At 52.9% G+C, this 14,726-nt stretch overlaps 1 protein-coding gene across 1 annotated transcript in view; it reads right to left on the bottom strand.

Annotated features, from left to right (window-relative positions):
• The window catches only part of TBCD (tubulin folding cofactor D), a 2,329,415-nt gene that overhangs the window by 216,222 nt on the left and 2,098,467 nt on the right, over window positions 1–14,726 (bottom strand). The gene's annotated exons all lie outside the window — the stretch shown is intronic.

Raw genomic sequence — 14,726 nt, 5'->3', positions numbered from 1 at the left:
TGAAGCAAGCCGAGTATAAGGACCTGGTGACGAATGCCGCTAAGACCCTCAGTAGGGAACAGCAGGGCCGCCTGTATGATGTTGGTGACAAGGCCGGGAAACTCCTAGCTTGGCTGGACAAAAAAGAACGGGTTAATAGAGTAGTGCCGGAGCTGACGGGAGAGGGGGGAGAGGTGATTGTGGAACCTGAGAGGATTGTACAGTGTTTCTCTGACTATTTCCGTATGGTTTATGCCTCAGTGTCGGATAGGCCGCCCGAGGACTCGCGTGACCTCTTGCGTGATATCGCTTTGCCCTGTCTCTCTGACGTAGATAGGGATGATCTTGATGGTGACATAACGGTCGATGAGGTGGCGGGAGCTATCCGCGCGCTGAACTCGGGTAAGGCCTCGGGCCCGAATGGCTTGCCGGTTGACCTGTATAAGCTGTTTCCGGATAGGGTCGCCCCTCACCTGCGCGCCATGTTCGTGGAGGCGCGGGGGAGTGGGACCCTCCCGTTGGATCAGCGACTGGCGACAATTGTTGTTATACACAAAGATGGTAAACCCCGAGATAAGTGTGCCTCATATAGGCCTATCTCACTCCTTAACGCCGAGCCGAAGATTCTGGCTAAAATCCTGGCGGCCCGATTGGTCAGGGTACTTGGAGACTTGATCCACCCAGATCAATCCGGCTTTATTCCGCATCGTAACACTGCGTTAAACCTCCGGCGCCTTCATGGTGTAATCGCCAGGGCGGGCACGCTGCGTGAACCAGCTATTGTGGCGTCTCTCGATGCCACGATGGCCTTTGATACGGTGGAATGGGCATATTTGTGGGCTGTGCTGGCCAAGTTCGGCTTTGGCCATGGTTTTGTGAGCTGGGTGAGGTTGCTGTATGAGGGACCCCTTGCGAGTGTGGTGGTAAATGGCCGGGCATCGACTCCGTTTCAGCTTGGGAGGGGTACTCGGCAAGGTTGCCCCCTGTCGCCATTGTTGTTCGCCCTCGCCCTTGAGCCGCTGGCAGCGTGGATACGCTGGCACCCGGATATACGGGGACTTAGATGGTCGCCCGAGCACGAGGACCGCATTTCGCTATATGCTGATGACATCCTGTTGTATCTTGCCTCGCCCAAGAAATCACTTATAGTGGTCTGTGACGTTCTTACATCTTTCGGTAGGAATTCGGGTCTAGTCATCAACTGGAGTAAATCGTATTTATATGTTCTGAGTGGCGAGGCTCCACCGATCCCGCGAACTTGTTCGATCCAGATCGCTCAGCAGGGCTTCGTGTATCTGGGGATCTTTATCTCCACGGACTCCGCTTTGCGGTATGAGAGGAACCTGCTCCCCCCCCTGGCGCGCCTGCGGCGGGATGTAGAGGGCTGGCGGAGGCTGCCGCTCTCCCTCGTTGGGCGCGCTGCCTTGTTCAAAATGATGTCTCTTCCCCGGTTCCTCTACGCATTGCAGAATACTCTAGATTGGGTACCGGCCAAATACTTTCGGGAGGTCGAAAGCCTCCAACGAACGTTGTTGTGGGATGGGCGGCCGCGAATAGCAATTGCTAAGTTGACGCTTCCATGGTATGATGGGGGTATTGCGCTTCCAGACATCCGACGCTACTATTGGGCCACCCAGCTGAGCGCGATTAATCATGGTCTCTATGGCCCTGTCCTCAGCCCTGGTTATGCCATGGACAGGTGGTTGCTGCGTGGTGGAAACTATCACAGGGCGTTGTACTCGCGGTCCCTGGACTCGTCCCTCACGGGGCCCACTGGGGTGGCGGTGCGTGTGTGGAAGATGGCAACTGACTCGCTGGGCTGGAAGGATAGGCTCACCCTTGCTACCCCGTTGTTTGAATCTGAAAGATTGGGTAGGCTTTGGCATACAAAAGGTTTTGATAAATGGGACTTGATCGGCATCTCCAGGGTCGGCGATGTGCTGATTAAGGGGAGGGTGAAGTCCTTTGAAGAGTTGCAGAAGGAGTATGAGCTGGGGACATCCGAGTTTTTCCGCTATGTTCAGGTGCGTCATGCCCTCCGGTCAGTGCTCGTGGAGGGTGAGAAGGTGCCTGAGTCCTCTCCTTTGGAGGACCGGATCCTTGATGGCCATATGCCTGAGAGCACGATCTCGCTCATCTACAAGAAATTGATAAATGTCCGGGCGGATACGCTTCTGGGGCTGCGGGACCAGTGGACTAGGGATGGACTCGAGTTGGATGACGAGGATTGGCAGTCTGCTGTTTCCTCTCCCAAGGAGGTTGCGATCCCGTCGCGTCCGAGGCTGGTGCAGCTCAAAATACTGCATCGAGTGTATGTGACGGGGCCAAGGCTGGTTCATATGGGATTCTCTGAGGAAGGCCTATGTAGGAGGGGATGTGGTATGGTGGGTACTTTCCTGCATATCATTTGGGAATGTGGTGTCATCACGGAATTCTGGAGGAGAGTCCATGCAGTGATGGGGGAGGTGACGGGCATTGCTATGCAGCCGGAAGCGCGGTGTTGTCTCCTGAATGTCTGGGGGCCCACTGATCACGATGAGGCACAGACCCAATGGGTGACTCTGGGTAACATGGTCGCTAAGAGAGATATCGCGCGATTGTGGGGCTCCGTGGGGCCCCCCACATTGACCGCGTGGAAAGAAAATATGGACTGGAGTATGCTCAGGGAAAAGACAGTATATTGCGCTAGAGGCCGCCCTCGGAAGTGGCACGCCATCTGGGGCCGGTGGAATCAATACAGGGGGGGAATATGTCTTGCCCCTGATTTGGATCCCCCCGAGGAACAGCTTTCTTCTTGACATTCTTTCCAGCCTAGTATATAAGATGTGATGGTTAATTGACTTCTTGGGCCTCTGCTGTCCCCCTTCTTCCTCTTATCACAGTACTGCGACTGTTAGATGATTGAGGTCCGGCCTCCCCTGGGGGGCTATCACCATGGGCATTCAGTGTTCTTGCCTTGCTGGGGTTTGTTGTGTGTTTGCGTTTATTTAAAAATGGAACCTTTTCACTGCTCCTTAATGCAATGTGGACGCTTCTCTGTCCTTCTCTACCGAAGCTGCCGAACCTCCGAGTTGTCGGCTGAATAGCTGTGTCCAGACTCTTGAAGAAATAAAGGTTTTTAAAAAAAAAGAAAAAAAAAAAAAAAAGAATCTTCTCCAATCATACTCTTTACAAGGTCGAAAAAGAGAGGCTCTGGTTCCAACTCAGAAGGTCGAGTTCCGGCAGGCACTGGAGTTCATGCTGGGCAATACTGATATGGCTCCGTATTGGAATCTGGTATTATGATGGGCTCGGCGCCTCTGTGAATGACATCACTGGAACTGGCTCTGGGGATGATCACAGTCTTGCGACCAGAGTCGGTCGTGATCTAGCACCAGATCCAGGGGCATGAGAGGCGCCGAGGGCGGACCCGCTGCTGGAGATCCAGTGGGGGCACAGCCAGACCTAGGGTGACCCGAAGGTGGCACAAAGGGCCAGCCTGCCCAAATATGAGGTGCAGGGGGCATGGAGCGGACCCAGAAACAGCCCCTGTGGTTGACATGTGGAAGTGGGGCATAGAGTGGTGACATCACTCCCGCGCCTCGTCCAATGACTTGGACAGGTGCAGTCTAAGAATGCTTCCACTTCTTGGATTTCTTAAGATGTTTTTGTGGGACTTACCCGTCAGCTTAGAGTGTGATGAAGATGCCTAAGGAATATTATAAAGCAAGGAATCTGCAGCTAGAAGTCTGTATTAGATGGAGTGCAGATCAAAAATGTAAGAACTAAGTTCAAGTCCCACTGTTGCATCATAAAGAGTGTCGTTGGAAACAAATGTTGCGAACCTTTTCAAAATCTCATCACAACTGGGAACTTAAATAAAGAAGGCTGATCTGTGTAAGGAAATTCCTCTTTTTGTAGGGTCACCAGCACGTTTTTGGACTAATGTTGAGGGTTTTTGACTCAGAGTGCACTAAGGCCTGTAACCGCACCTCAGTGCATGTGCCCTTACCCTTACATTGCTATGCCAAACCGGCTTTTAACCAATTGGCTGAGAAAGCTTACCTGTAAATCCCTAGTAAATGGTACCCAGGGCATGTAAGTTAGAGGGTCCCCCTGAGACTGCAGCTTTGGTTGTTGCACCCTGGGTGGTAAACAAGTAAAACAAGACTCCCCGCCCACCATTTGCAGGCTGGAAGAGCAGCTTAACTGCTGGCCCGACCTTGCCATTTAAAGCAATGGCTAAGCCAGACATCCCACTGGAACATGTGTAGGTCTCCTCTGTGACATATTCCACAGGCAGAACGTGAAACTTTACATATTTTGGTAGTGAAAATGTGTAACTGTTGTTTCTACTGTGAAAAAGCTTTGGTCACCTGATTGATGAGTGCAGTTACATGCTGACCCCTCAGCTGTGCTAACTCTGGAATAGTGCGACCAAAGTGGGTTACCCAAGGTATCAGATAACATGTTCCATTAAGCCCAACTTGGTTCTCAGGTCGAAATTAATGTAACAATTTGCAATGTGCAACTTTTGCAAAGATGCCACTTTGTTGCCTTCAGAACTCTGTGCCCATACTGGCTGCACACGGAGTTCTTTGGCCGAGACAGCTTTCTGCCCTCCTAGGAAGACGTGCTAATGACTCCCAGGAAAGGATACAATAGGAGCAATAGGAAGCTACACAGGAGTGTGCCCAAAAGGCGAACTTCAAAGGAGGAGCCGCCTTTGAAGGGCAAATGGGCAACACTCAGGAGAGGGGCTGCTCCATTGCTCAGGCAGACAGGCTGACACTTGGGCTAGGAAAGGGGAAACCAGTTGCCAAACCGTTTTTTCAGGGGCGGGTAGCCCCCTTGATAGCCACACCTCTGGGTTGGGCTAGGGAGCTCCATACGCCAGGAGAGGAGTCCTGCCATATTGGACGTGGACAGAATGGTGCATCCTGGCATGCCCAGATGCTACACTTCGCAGTAAGTGGTCATCACAGTGAAGGGATCCTGGTAGCCCATTGCCATAAGGACATTTCCTTGCACCCTGAACTTGGATCTCAGAACTCAGACCTGTTGCACCGTGGAATCAGCAAAGAGAGACTGCAGTGTACCAGGTTCAGCAGGTGCAGTCCACACTGGTGACTTAACCTGCTGAACCTGAAGGCTAGCAAAGGAGCGGAACTGTACCTGATGTGTTCTGCTTGAGGAGAGTTTGTCTGCAGAGCCCAGCCAAAGCCAAAAGACTCCAAAGGTCAGTGAGCTGGATCTCTGTTCACAGCACAGGGACACCACAGCTGAGAAGCCTGTTGGGGCAAGTTGGTAGCCCAAAGTCTTTAACCCGTCACCAACCACTGACGTGCAGCACCAGGGACTTGGACCCAACGCACAAAGTTGCACCTGAGTTTGTTGAGGCCAAGAGTGTTGTCAAGGTGCAGCTGCGATCCCCAGAGGACAAGTTATGAACACAGGAAGGATTAGCCTGTGACCGCATTACTGGGCAACCAGTAGTCCAGTGGTGACAGGGCTTCTGCCAGCACCGAGGGGACTTCGAGGGACATCAACCTTGTGACCAGCACCTCCTCACCCCCTTCGTGAACCAAGGAGTAGTCGCAGCAAGACCCTCCATCGACCGCATCACACCCACAGAATACTTTGAGCACCTTCAGCATCCTTCATCCTTTGCATCAGTACCAATTCCATAGGAATGCCCTGCAATGAATAAATGTGCCTGAGCCAGACGGAGGACTGCTTCACCTACTGAGGTAACTGTCTCTGAGGATTTTGCTAGTTCCCTTGACTAGCTTTCTACAGGAGTTGGTCACCTAAAGTGACAGCATTATAGCCAGTCCAAACATTTTGGTGAAAAATCTTCGAAGTGTCAAATTTGTCAGTGCTTGTTCACAGTTGAGTGAAATCATATGATTTACTGTACCTTGCAAATTCCATATCTCCGGAACCCTCCAGTAGTTCTTTTTCAGTTGTGGTGTCTAAAAATTCATAAAAATGCAGCCTATTTTTATAAATTGGTGTTGGATTTCTTTGATGTCTTGTTGATTTCCTCTTCAACTGTTTTGGTTCTGTTTACATGCTTTACACTTGTTACTTTTTGTAAGCCCTGCTACTCAGAGCCACAGCTACCCAGGGTTGAGCTGACGTTTTAACAAACAAAACCTAAGGGTCCTAAAGGGGTTGGTAGGTGTATTACTGCATGAGATCGCCCAACCTCTGCATATAATACACCCTATTTCCTCACAATATTGCAACCACAAAAAGCTGAAAACACCAACAAATAGCCCTTAACAATGCCCAAAGCAAGTCTTTGCTGGACCAGGAACAAAATGAACCACTTGGCTTGCAGTGGGTCAATTTGTTGGGTGTTGCACTGAATGCGTCTCCAAGCATGGAAATGCAATTGCGCAGGCAGGGTGCAGTACCCTGCCCTACTGATGAGACAGATGATCCTCCCAAAAGAGCAGCATGACCCAAAGACAGATGCTCATGCCCAGGAGTTATAGGTACCACAATCTTAAGCCTCAATCTGGTGCCACTAGGTTGACTTCAGAACCGGGGGTAGGAATTAATGCAGTAGGAAGGCCTACAGGAGTCTCGAGCACCACTCTAGATGGGAGATATCTCTGAGAGAGAGAGCTGCCTTGGACACTACAATATGCAAAAGTACGGACATTGCGCATTCTTGGCCGTGGCGTAAAGATCAAGCCAGCGTTCTCCCTATTGACACAATATGCCCTGCACCACCTTCAGGCACAACTGTCATTCGTGATCCGCTAAGTGCCAGGGCTGTTTGTCTACAGTAGCATTTAAAGATCCCATCAGGTGATTTACCACCAGAGAAATTCCTTGGCAGTCCAGCCCAAGCCCAATGATAAACAGAACAGAAGAACAATGGATAATTTCGCATTCAGGGGCTGTATATTTTGTGAAGATCATCAGACAACAAACTTTTCCCAGCGTCCTGCATAGAGCGATTTGGTTGATGGACGCCTGGCTGCTAAGATGACACTAATCACTTTTGACGGAAGAAAAAAAGCCATCAACTGCCACGGTTCAATCTCCACGCACGGAGGTGTAGCTTATGCAGGTTCGGGTGCAACACCCTGCTGCTGAGATAGGAGGTCTACCCGAAGGGGCAGCTGAATTGGAAGACATATGCGAATCGTCAGAAGTTCCAGGTACCACACTCATTGACCAGTCTGAGGCCACTAGTATGACTTGGGCCCAGTCTCTCTTGATCTTCTTGAGTGCTCTGGACAGAAGTAGTGGCAGAAAGGCATATAGGGGTCCTGACCCGCAGTGCTGGCGGAAGGCATCACTGAGGGAGAAATGCCTTGGGAACACCAACATGCAAAATATTTTACGGCACATTCTCTGCAGTGGCATTTAGAACAAGCTAGGGTTCTCTTCATTGTCGGAAGATGCCCAGTGCCACTCCGACTGTAACCACAATCCTTGATCTGCTAGGCAACATCAGCTGAGTTCTTCTGCCCTGGTATTTAAAGATCCTGCCAGGTGCTGGAAGATGAGGGTGATGATGCCTTGAGCATTCAGCCACTTCCAGAAGCGCAAAGCCTCCTGGTACAGAACTGACAATCCCACACCATCCTGCTTGTTGCAATACCGCTTGAAGGTCGTGTTGTTCCCCTTTGAGGAATGCTTTCAGTGCCAAGTGAATCGTCGCAACTTCAGCAAGCTGATATGGAGGCGAGTCTCTGTTATGTTACTGGGTATTTGTACAGCGCACAGCTACTCCTTAGAGTGTCCCGGCGCTAGCAGAAACCTTTGACAGTGCACACAACAGTAGGTATGCCTCATCTAAAGAGCTCCTGCACCCGTCTCTGGGAGGGCGGCAGGCTATTCCAAAGCTTAGAGGCTGCCACCTGGAAGGAGCGTTCCCCCAAACATGAACGCACGAACTTTGGCACGATCGACAACTGCAGGGTCGAAGACCGCAAGGTTCTAGATGGGGCATAGGGCTGAATTCTATTCCTAATGTAAGGAGCCCCTATGTTGTGGAAGGCCTTAAGGGCCAGCACCAGGGCTTTGAAATGTACCCTCTTTCTCACCGGGAGCCAGTGCAGGGACTTCAAATGAGGCGTCATGTGTGTCCTAGGGCCACCCATGAGTACGGCCCTAGCCGCCGCGTTCTGTACCACCTGCAGGTGGCCTAGTAAATTATGAGGGAAGCCTAGGTACAGAACGTTGACATAGTCCAACCTTAATGTGACCGCTTGGACCACTGTTTTCCTATGCCAGACTGGGATTAAAGGGTGGAAGTTTCTCAGCATTTTGAGTAGCCCAAAGCATGCGCCGGCCACTGTTTGCACCTGTTTCTTCATGGACATGTCAGCGTCCAGTTCCACCCCAAGGTTCCCAAGGTTTTTTACGGTGGTGACTGGGCTTGCTGGGGGGGGGGGGGGGGGAGATATTCTGGGGCCACCACAGGCATCATACATCGCCTGGGCTATGTCCCCTAACAATAATTTCAGACTTTTCTGAGTTACATAGCAGTTGATTTTGCCTAAACCAGGCGAACAACTTTGCCAGGCAAGGGTTTATTTCTCTTCCTCTCAGCGAATCATCCTTCTCGCAAGTGAACAGCAGCTGCGTTTTGTCGGCATAGGATATTACTTTTGCCCTGTATTCCCATGCCAGGAGAGCAAGGGGACCCATATATATGTTAAACAAAGTTGGGCTAAAAACAGAGCCTTGTGGCATTCCTACTTTCATTTGGGGGATAAGGGCAGAAAAAGGGGACCATACTGTTTGCTGGAGGCTTTCCACAAAGGAGGAGATCCACCTAAGGACCGTGCCACCAATGCCACAGTCCCTGAGTTTGTGCAGAAGTAGAACACGGGGCACGGTATCGAAAGCCGCCGAAAGGTCCAGTAGTATCAATACTGCTTTTCCTCCTCTATCAAGAGTAGATTTAATAGTATCTGAGACTTCCAATAAGGCAGTCTCCGTACTAAAGTTGGCTCTAAACCCTGACTGGCTCGGACATAGCACATGGGTTGCCCCTACAAAATCAGTGACAGCAGCATTCACATACTTCTCCAAGGCCTTGGAGAAGAAAGGCAACAGCGATATTGGCCTATTATTACTGGCTGCAGAAGGATCTGCTGAGGGTTTTTTTGGTATCGGGAGAATCTTTCCATGGTTCCAACTATCAGGCATCAATCCCTCGGACAAGGAAAGGTTCAAAACCAGGTTAACAGCAGGATTGATCACCTCTGCGATAGATGCCAATACGTTCGCAGGACAAGGGTCTGAGGGAGAGCCGGATTTCAACGCTTTCATTATTTTAAGAGATGTGGCCAGCGGAATAGGGGGGAACTCCAGAAGGGTCCCATCGAAGTTGGAAAAGGCCAGGGGGGGCAAACCTATGTTGCCATTGCTCGCTTGTGGCAAATCCCCGAACAAATCCTGGATGGTTTTAATTGTATTATAAAAATATTGCGCAATATGGTTCGTCCATTCATAAGTAGGGGTGAAGGGGCTATTGATTGCATTGGGGGAGGAAAAGTCCTTTACAATCTTGAACAATTCCCTGCTGCTGTTCCCAGCTTGTTCAATTTTTGAAGCCATAAAAGATTTTTTTCCCTCACAGACTGTGGCATAGTGGACTTTCAGAGCCACTTTATAGGTAATTTTATTCACAGGGTCAAAGTTCTTCCTTCATAATCTCTTCAGGCATTTACACGCGCATTTTGCTTTTCCTTAGCGCCTCTGTGAACCATGGGGCTGAAGCTCTGCAGGATTTAGCCACTCGAGTTTTGGGCGGGGCTAGCTGCATAGAACACTCCTGGAGCCAGCCTTCTAGTGAGCGTACATTGCTCTTTAAAATGCCACTAAAGGGAATGGGATGCTGACTAAGTATAGTGGCTGAAGCTTCCGGCGTTATCTGGTCAAAAGGCCTGAAGCGGCTTACCCGCGGCTTGCAGTAAGATTGAGGCCTTACTGGTTCCTTGCATACTCTAAAGGTAAGTAAGAAATGGTCAGACCAGATAATGGGAAGGGGTGTGTCTATTTCATTCCTGGTCTATGAAAAAGTCTGGTCCAGAATATGGCCCTTTTCATGAGTAGGGAGCAGGACATGGGGAGTCTGATTGAGGATGCTGAGCGATTTGCACAGCTTTACGGAGTCTGGGTCAGCAAGTTGGTCCATGGGTATATTAAAATCCCCAAAAACCAGACAATGACTGTAGAACAAGTTACTAACCTTCGGTAACGATGTATCTGTAAGAAACATTAGTTAGTTAGATTCCTCACCTTAGAATATCCCCAGGCGTCAGACTGGATCCGGAAGATTTTTCGTCAGCAATACCCCTTGCGCGTCGCTAGGCGTCGTCTGCGGCTCCGCGTCCGTCGTCGGCGTCGTGCGCCGGGATGACGTCGTCGGAGTACTTAGACGCCGCCCTCGCGCGCTGACGTCAGTTCTTGTACATAGCCTTCCGCGCCAGGAACGCAGAGCCATGCAAAGACCGACACTGGTGCCAAAAATAAAATCTAGGGGCCTGAAAGGACAACCTTAACCCTAGATGTCAGTTCGCAGAACGGGGAGGATGGGAGGGTCGGTGAGGAATCTAACTAACTAATGTTTCTTACAGATACATCGTTACCGAAGGTTAGTAACTTGTTCATCTGAAAGAAACACGTTAGTTAGATTCCTCACCTTAGAATAGATACCCAAGCAATACCATCCCCGGTGGTGGGTCTGCGAACCAAGATCACACCAGAAAGTCCTGGAGGACAGAACGGCCAAAGAAGCCATCCCTCCGGACTTGGCTGTCAAGGCAATAATGCCTGGCAAACGTGTGTAGAGAAGCCCACGTCGCCGCCTGACAGATGTCCTGCAAAGGGACTCCCCGTCCCAAGGCAGTAGTAGCCGCCGTGGCCCGAGTAGAATGGGCGCGCAGCCCAACAGGAGGGTCCTTTTTAGCCAAGGAATAGCAGATTTTTATACACAAAACGACCCACCGAGAGATGGTTCGTTTGTGCACAGCTTTCCCCTTCTTAGCGCCCACGTACCCAACAAAAAGCTGGTCGTCCACCCGGAACTGTTTTGTGCGGTCCAGATAGAAGGAGAGCGCACGTTTTGGGTCCAGACGGTGGAGCCTCTCTTCCTCTTTGGAAGGATGCGGAGGCGGAAAGAAGGTGGGCAAGGTGACAGACTGCCCAAGGTGAAATGGAGTCACCACTTTAGGAAGAAAAGAGGGACGAGGCCGAAGGACAACCTTGTCCGGATGAACAGATAGAAAAGGAGGCTTTGAAGATAAAGCCTGGAGCTCACTCACCCGTCTAGCCGAGGTGATGGCTACCAGAAAAGCAGTCTTTAGAGTTAGAAGACGAAGAGGGCAATTGTGAAGAGGCTCGAAGGGAGCGCACATCAGGAATGTCAAAACCAGATTCAAGTCCCACTGAGGCATTACAAAAGGGACAGGAGGGAACGTGTGTGTAATGCCTTTGAGAAAGCGTGTAACCACAGGGGACTTGAAAAGAGAAGGCTGATCAGGAAGCCGCAAGAAGGCGGAGATGGCAGCAAGATAACCTTTCAGGGTGCCCAGGGCAGAGCCCTGCCGGGCCAGAGAAAGAAGGAAGAGGAGAACCTCAGAAAGAGGGGCGGAAAGGGGATCCACAGCCTTTGCTGTGCACCATGCCACAAATTTGTTCCACCGGCAGGCGTATACCGACTTTGTGGAGGGACGCCTGGCTGCCAGAATGATATCACAGACTTCAGGAGGCAAGTCAAATGGCATCAACTGCCGCCGCTCAATCTCCACGCATGGAGGTGGAGGCTGGACAGGTTCGGGTGGAGGACCGTCCCCTGCTGCTGCGACAGAAGATCCTCCCGAAGGGGCAGACGTAGCGGGGGATCGGTCAACAGACTGAGTAGCTCGGGATACCAGTATCTTCGTGCCCAATCCGGAGCCACCAAGATGACTTGGGCCCGGTCGCGCCTGATCTTCTTCAGCACTCTGGGCAGAAGTGGTATAGGCGGAAAGGCGTACAACAGACCGCAACTCCACTCGTGACGAAAAGCGTCGCCGAGCGAGTGCCGCCGTGGAAATTCCAACGCGCAGAACTGCTGACATTGCGCGTTCTCTTCGGTGGCGAATAGATCTAACCAAGGCTCTCCCCACTGCTGAAAGAGGCCTTGCACCACTTCGGAGTTCAGACGCCATTCGTGATCCATCATGCACCGGCGGCTGAGTTCGTCTGCTCTGGCGTTCAGAGAGCCCGCCAGATGTTGAACCACCAGGGTGACGCCCTGGTGTTCCAGCCATGTCCAGAGGCGCAGAGCCTCCTGACAAAGGGTCCACGACCCCACCCCGCCCTGTTTGTTGCAGTACCACATGGCGGTGGTGTTGTCCGTGAACACCTGCACGACACTTCCCCTAACAGAGGGAAGGAAGGCTTTCAGTGCAAGCCGGATCGCTCTCAACTCCAACAGGTTGATGTGGAGACGAGACTCCGCCGGAGACCAGAGGCCTCTGATCTCCGCCTCTCCCATATGGCCACCCCAACCCAGGAGGGACGCATCCGTCACTACGACATGCTCCGGTTGGGGAAGGGAGAGGCTCTTGCCCTTGACCCACTCGCGGTCCGTGAGCCACCACTGCAACTGCTGTGCAGTGCCCTCCGAGATCAAGACATGGTCGGACAGGTTGCCGTGATGCTGGGCCCACTGAAACTTCAGGTCCCACTGCAGAGCCCGCATGCGCCGCCTGGCGTGATGCACTAGTAGGATGCAGGAGGCCATCAGCCCCAGAAGCCGCAACACTAGCCTGACCGAAACCCGGGATAGAGGCCGAAAGATGGGAATCAGGGCCTGTATATCCCGGACCCGCTGTTCCGGTGGATGGACCCGGAACTGCGCCGAATCGAGAACCGCTCCGATGAAGAGGATCTTCTGAGAGGGACTCAAGTGTGACTTCGGCACGTTGATGGAAAACCCCAGCAAATGCAGGAGATCCGCCGTAGTCTGGAGGTGGGAGACGACTGCCTGGGGCGAGCCCGCCTTCAACAACCAGTCGTCGAGATAGGGGAAGACTGGGACCCCTGATCTGCGCAGATGAGCTGCGACCACCGCCATCACTTTCGTGAACACCCGAGGGGCACTGGTGAGGCCGAAGGGGAGCACGGTAAACTGAAAGTGCTCTTGGCCCACCGTGAACCGCAGGTAACGCCGGTGGGCCGGCAGGACGGGGATATGGAAATATGCGTCCTGCAAGTCCAACGCTACCATCCAGTCTCCAGGGTCTAGGGCAGCTAAAACCTGAGCCAACGTTAGCATCTTGAACCTTTCCTTTCGGAGGAAGGCATTGACGTTCCGGAGGTCCAAGATAGGGCGCAGGCCCCCCTTGCCCTTCTTGGGAACCAGAAAGTAGTGGGAATAACAACCACGACCTACTTCTGGACTCGGAACGCGCTCGACGGCCCCCTTGGCCAAGAGAGCCGAAACTTCCTCGCGGAGAAGATCCAAATGATCCCCCGAGATACGGTGGTGCTGTGGTGGCATGGCTGGAGGGGTCGTCTCGAAGGGGAGGGAGTAGCCCCTTCGGACGATTTGCAGCACCCACCTGTCCGATGTTATGGACCGCCAGTGGAGCAGGTGATGGCGAACTCTGCCGCCCACTGGCGTGGTATGGGCCTGAAAGCTCGGACTAGGAAGGCTTTGAGGCGGATGCTGCCGGGGTGGATGTGGGCTGACCACGTCGGCCTCCATTTCCGCCACGGCGGAAGCCACGTCCGCGACCGCGCGCCGGTTGGTTCTGCGGCTGGTGGCTCTGCGGACGTGAGGAGGCGCCCCTTCCTTGGCCACGAAAGGGGCGAAAAGCGGAGGTGTGCGCCCGCGGAGCCGAGAGGCCCAAGGACTTGGCCGTAGCCCGGGAGTCCTTAAAGCGGTTCAGCGCACTGTCCGCCTTCTCACCAAACAGGCGAGTGCCATCAAAGGGCATGTCCATGAGGGTGTTCTGGACATCCCCGGAAAATGACGTGGACCGCATCCAGGCGTGGCGGCGGAGCGCCACCGTGGTGGAAATCGCCCGACCTAGCGAGTCCGTGGTGTCAAGCCCACATCTTATGGCGTGCCGTGCTGCATCCCTCCCATCGGCCAGAGCCTGGGAAAGACGTGGCCGGACCTCCTCCGGACACAGGGGCAGCACGTCCTCCACCGTATCCCACAGGGAATGGGAATAACGGTCCAAGAGACAGGCGGTATTTAAGGACCGCAGGCCCAAACTAAGGGACGAGAACAGTTTCTTGCCAAACTGCTCGAGTCTCTTGGAATCCCGGTCCGGCGGAGCGGTCGGGAAGGAGGATTGGGAAGTAGAGGCCTGGATAACCAGACTCTCGGGGGTGGGGTGTTGGGACAGGAAGCTGGGGTCGCCCGGAGCAGGGCGGTGGCGCCTGGCAACGTTCCTATCCACAGGAGGAACTGTGGAGGGCTTGGACCAGGTGCCCTGCAGAACGTCAGTGAGGGCCTCGTTAAACGGCAGCAGAGGCTCAGTGGAGCTTGCTGAGGTTTGAAGTACCTCAGTGAGGATGTTGGTCCTCACAGCCACGGCAGGCAACTCGAGCCCAAGGGCCTCAGCCGCCTTGCGCAGCACCACAGAAAATGCTGCACCCTCCTCCGAAGCCACGGTCGGAGGAGAAGTGAATCCAGCGTCTGGCGAGGTGTCCAGCCCGCTGGCCTCCCCCAGTTCATCTGCCCAGTCCTGAGAAAGCTGTGACTGAACAGCCAGAGGGTCCTCGAACCCCTC

Source organism: Triturus cristatus, chromosome 7 (genome assembly GCF_964204655.1).
Source record: "Triturus cristatus chromosome 7, aTriCri1.1, whole genome shotgun sequence".
Lineage (NCBI taxonomy): Eukaryota > Metazoa > Chordata > Amphibia > Caudata > Salamandridae > Triturus > Triturus cristatus.
This window is presented reverse-complemented; position numbering and strand designations above follow the sequence as displayed.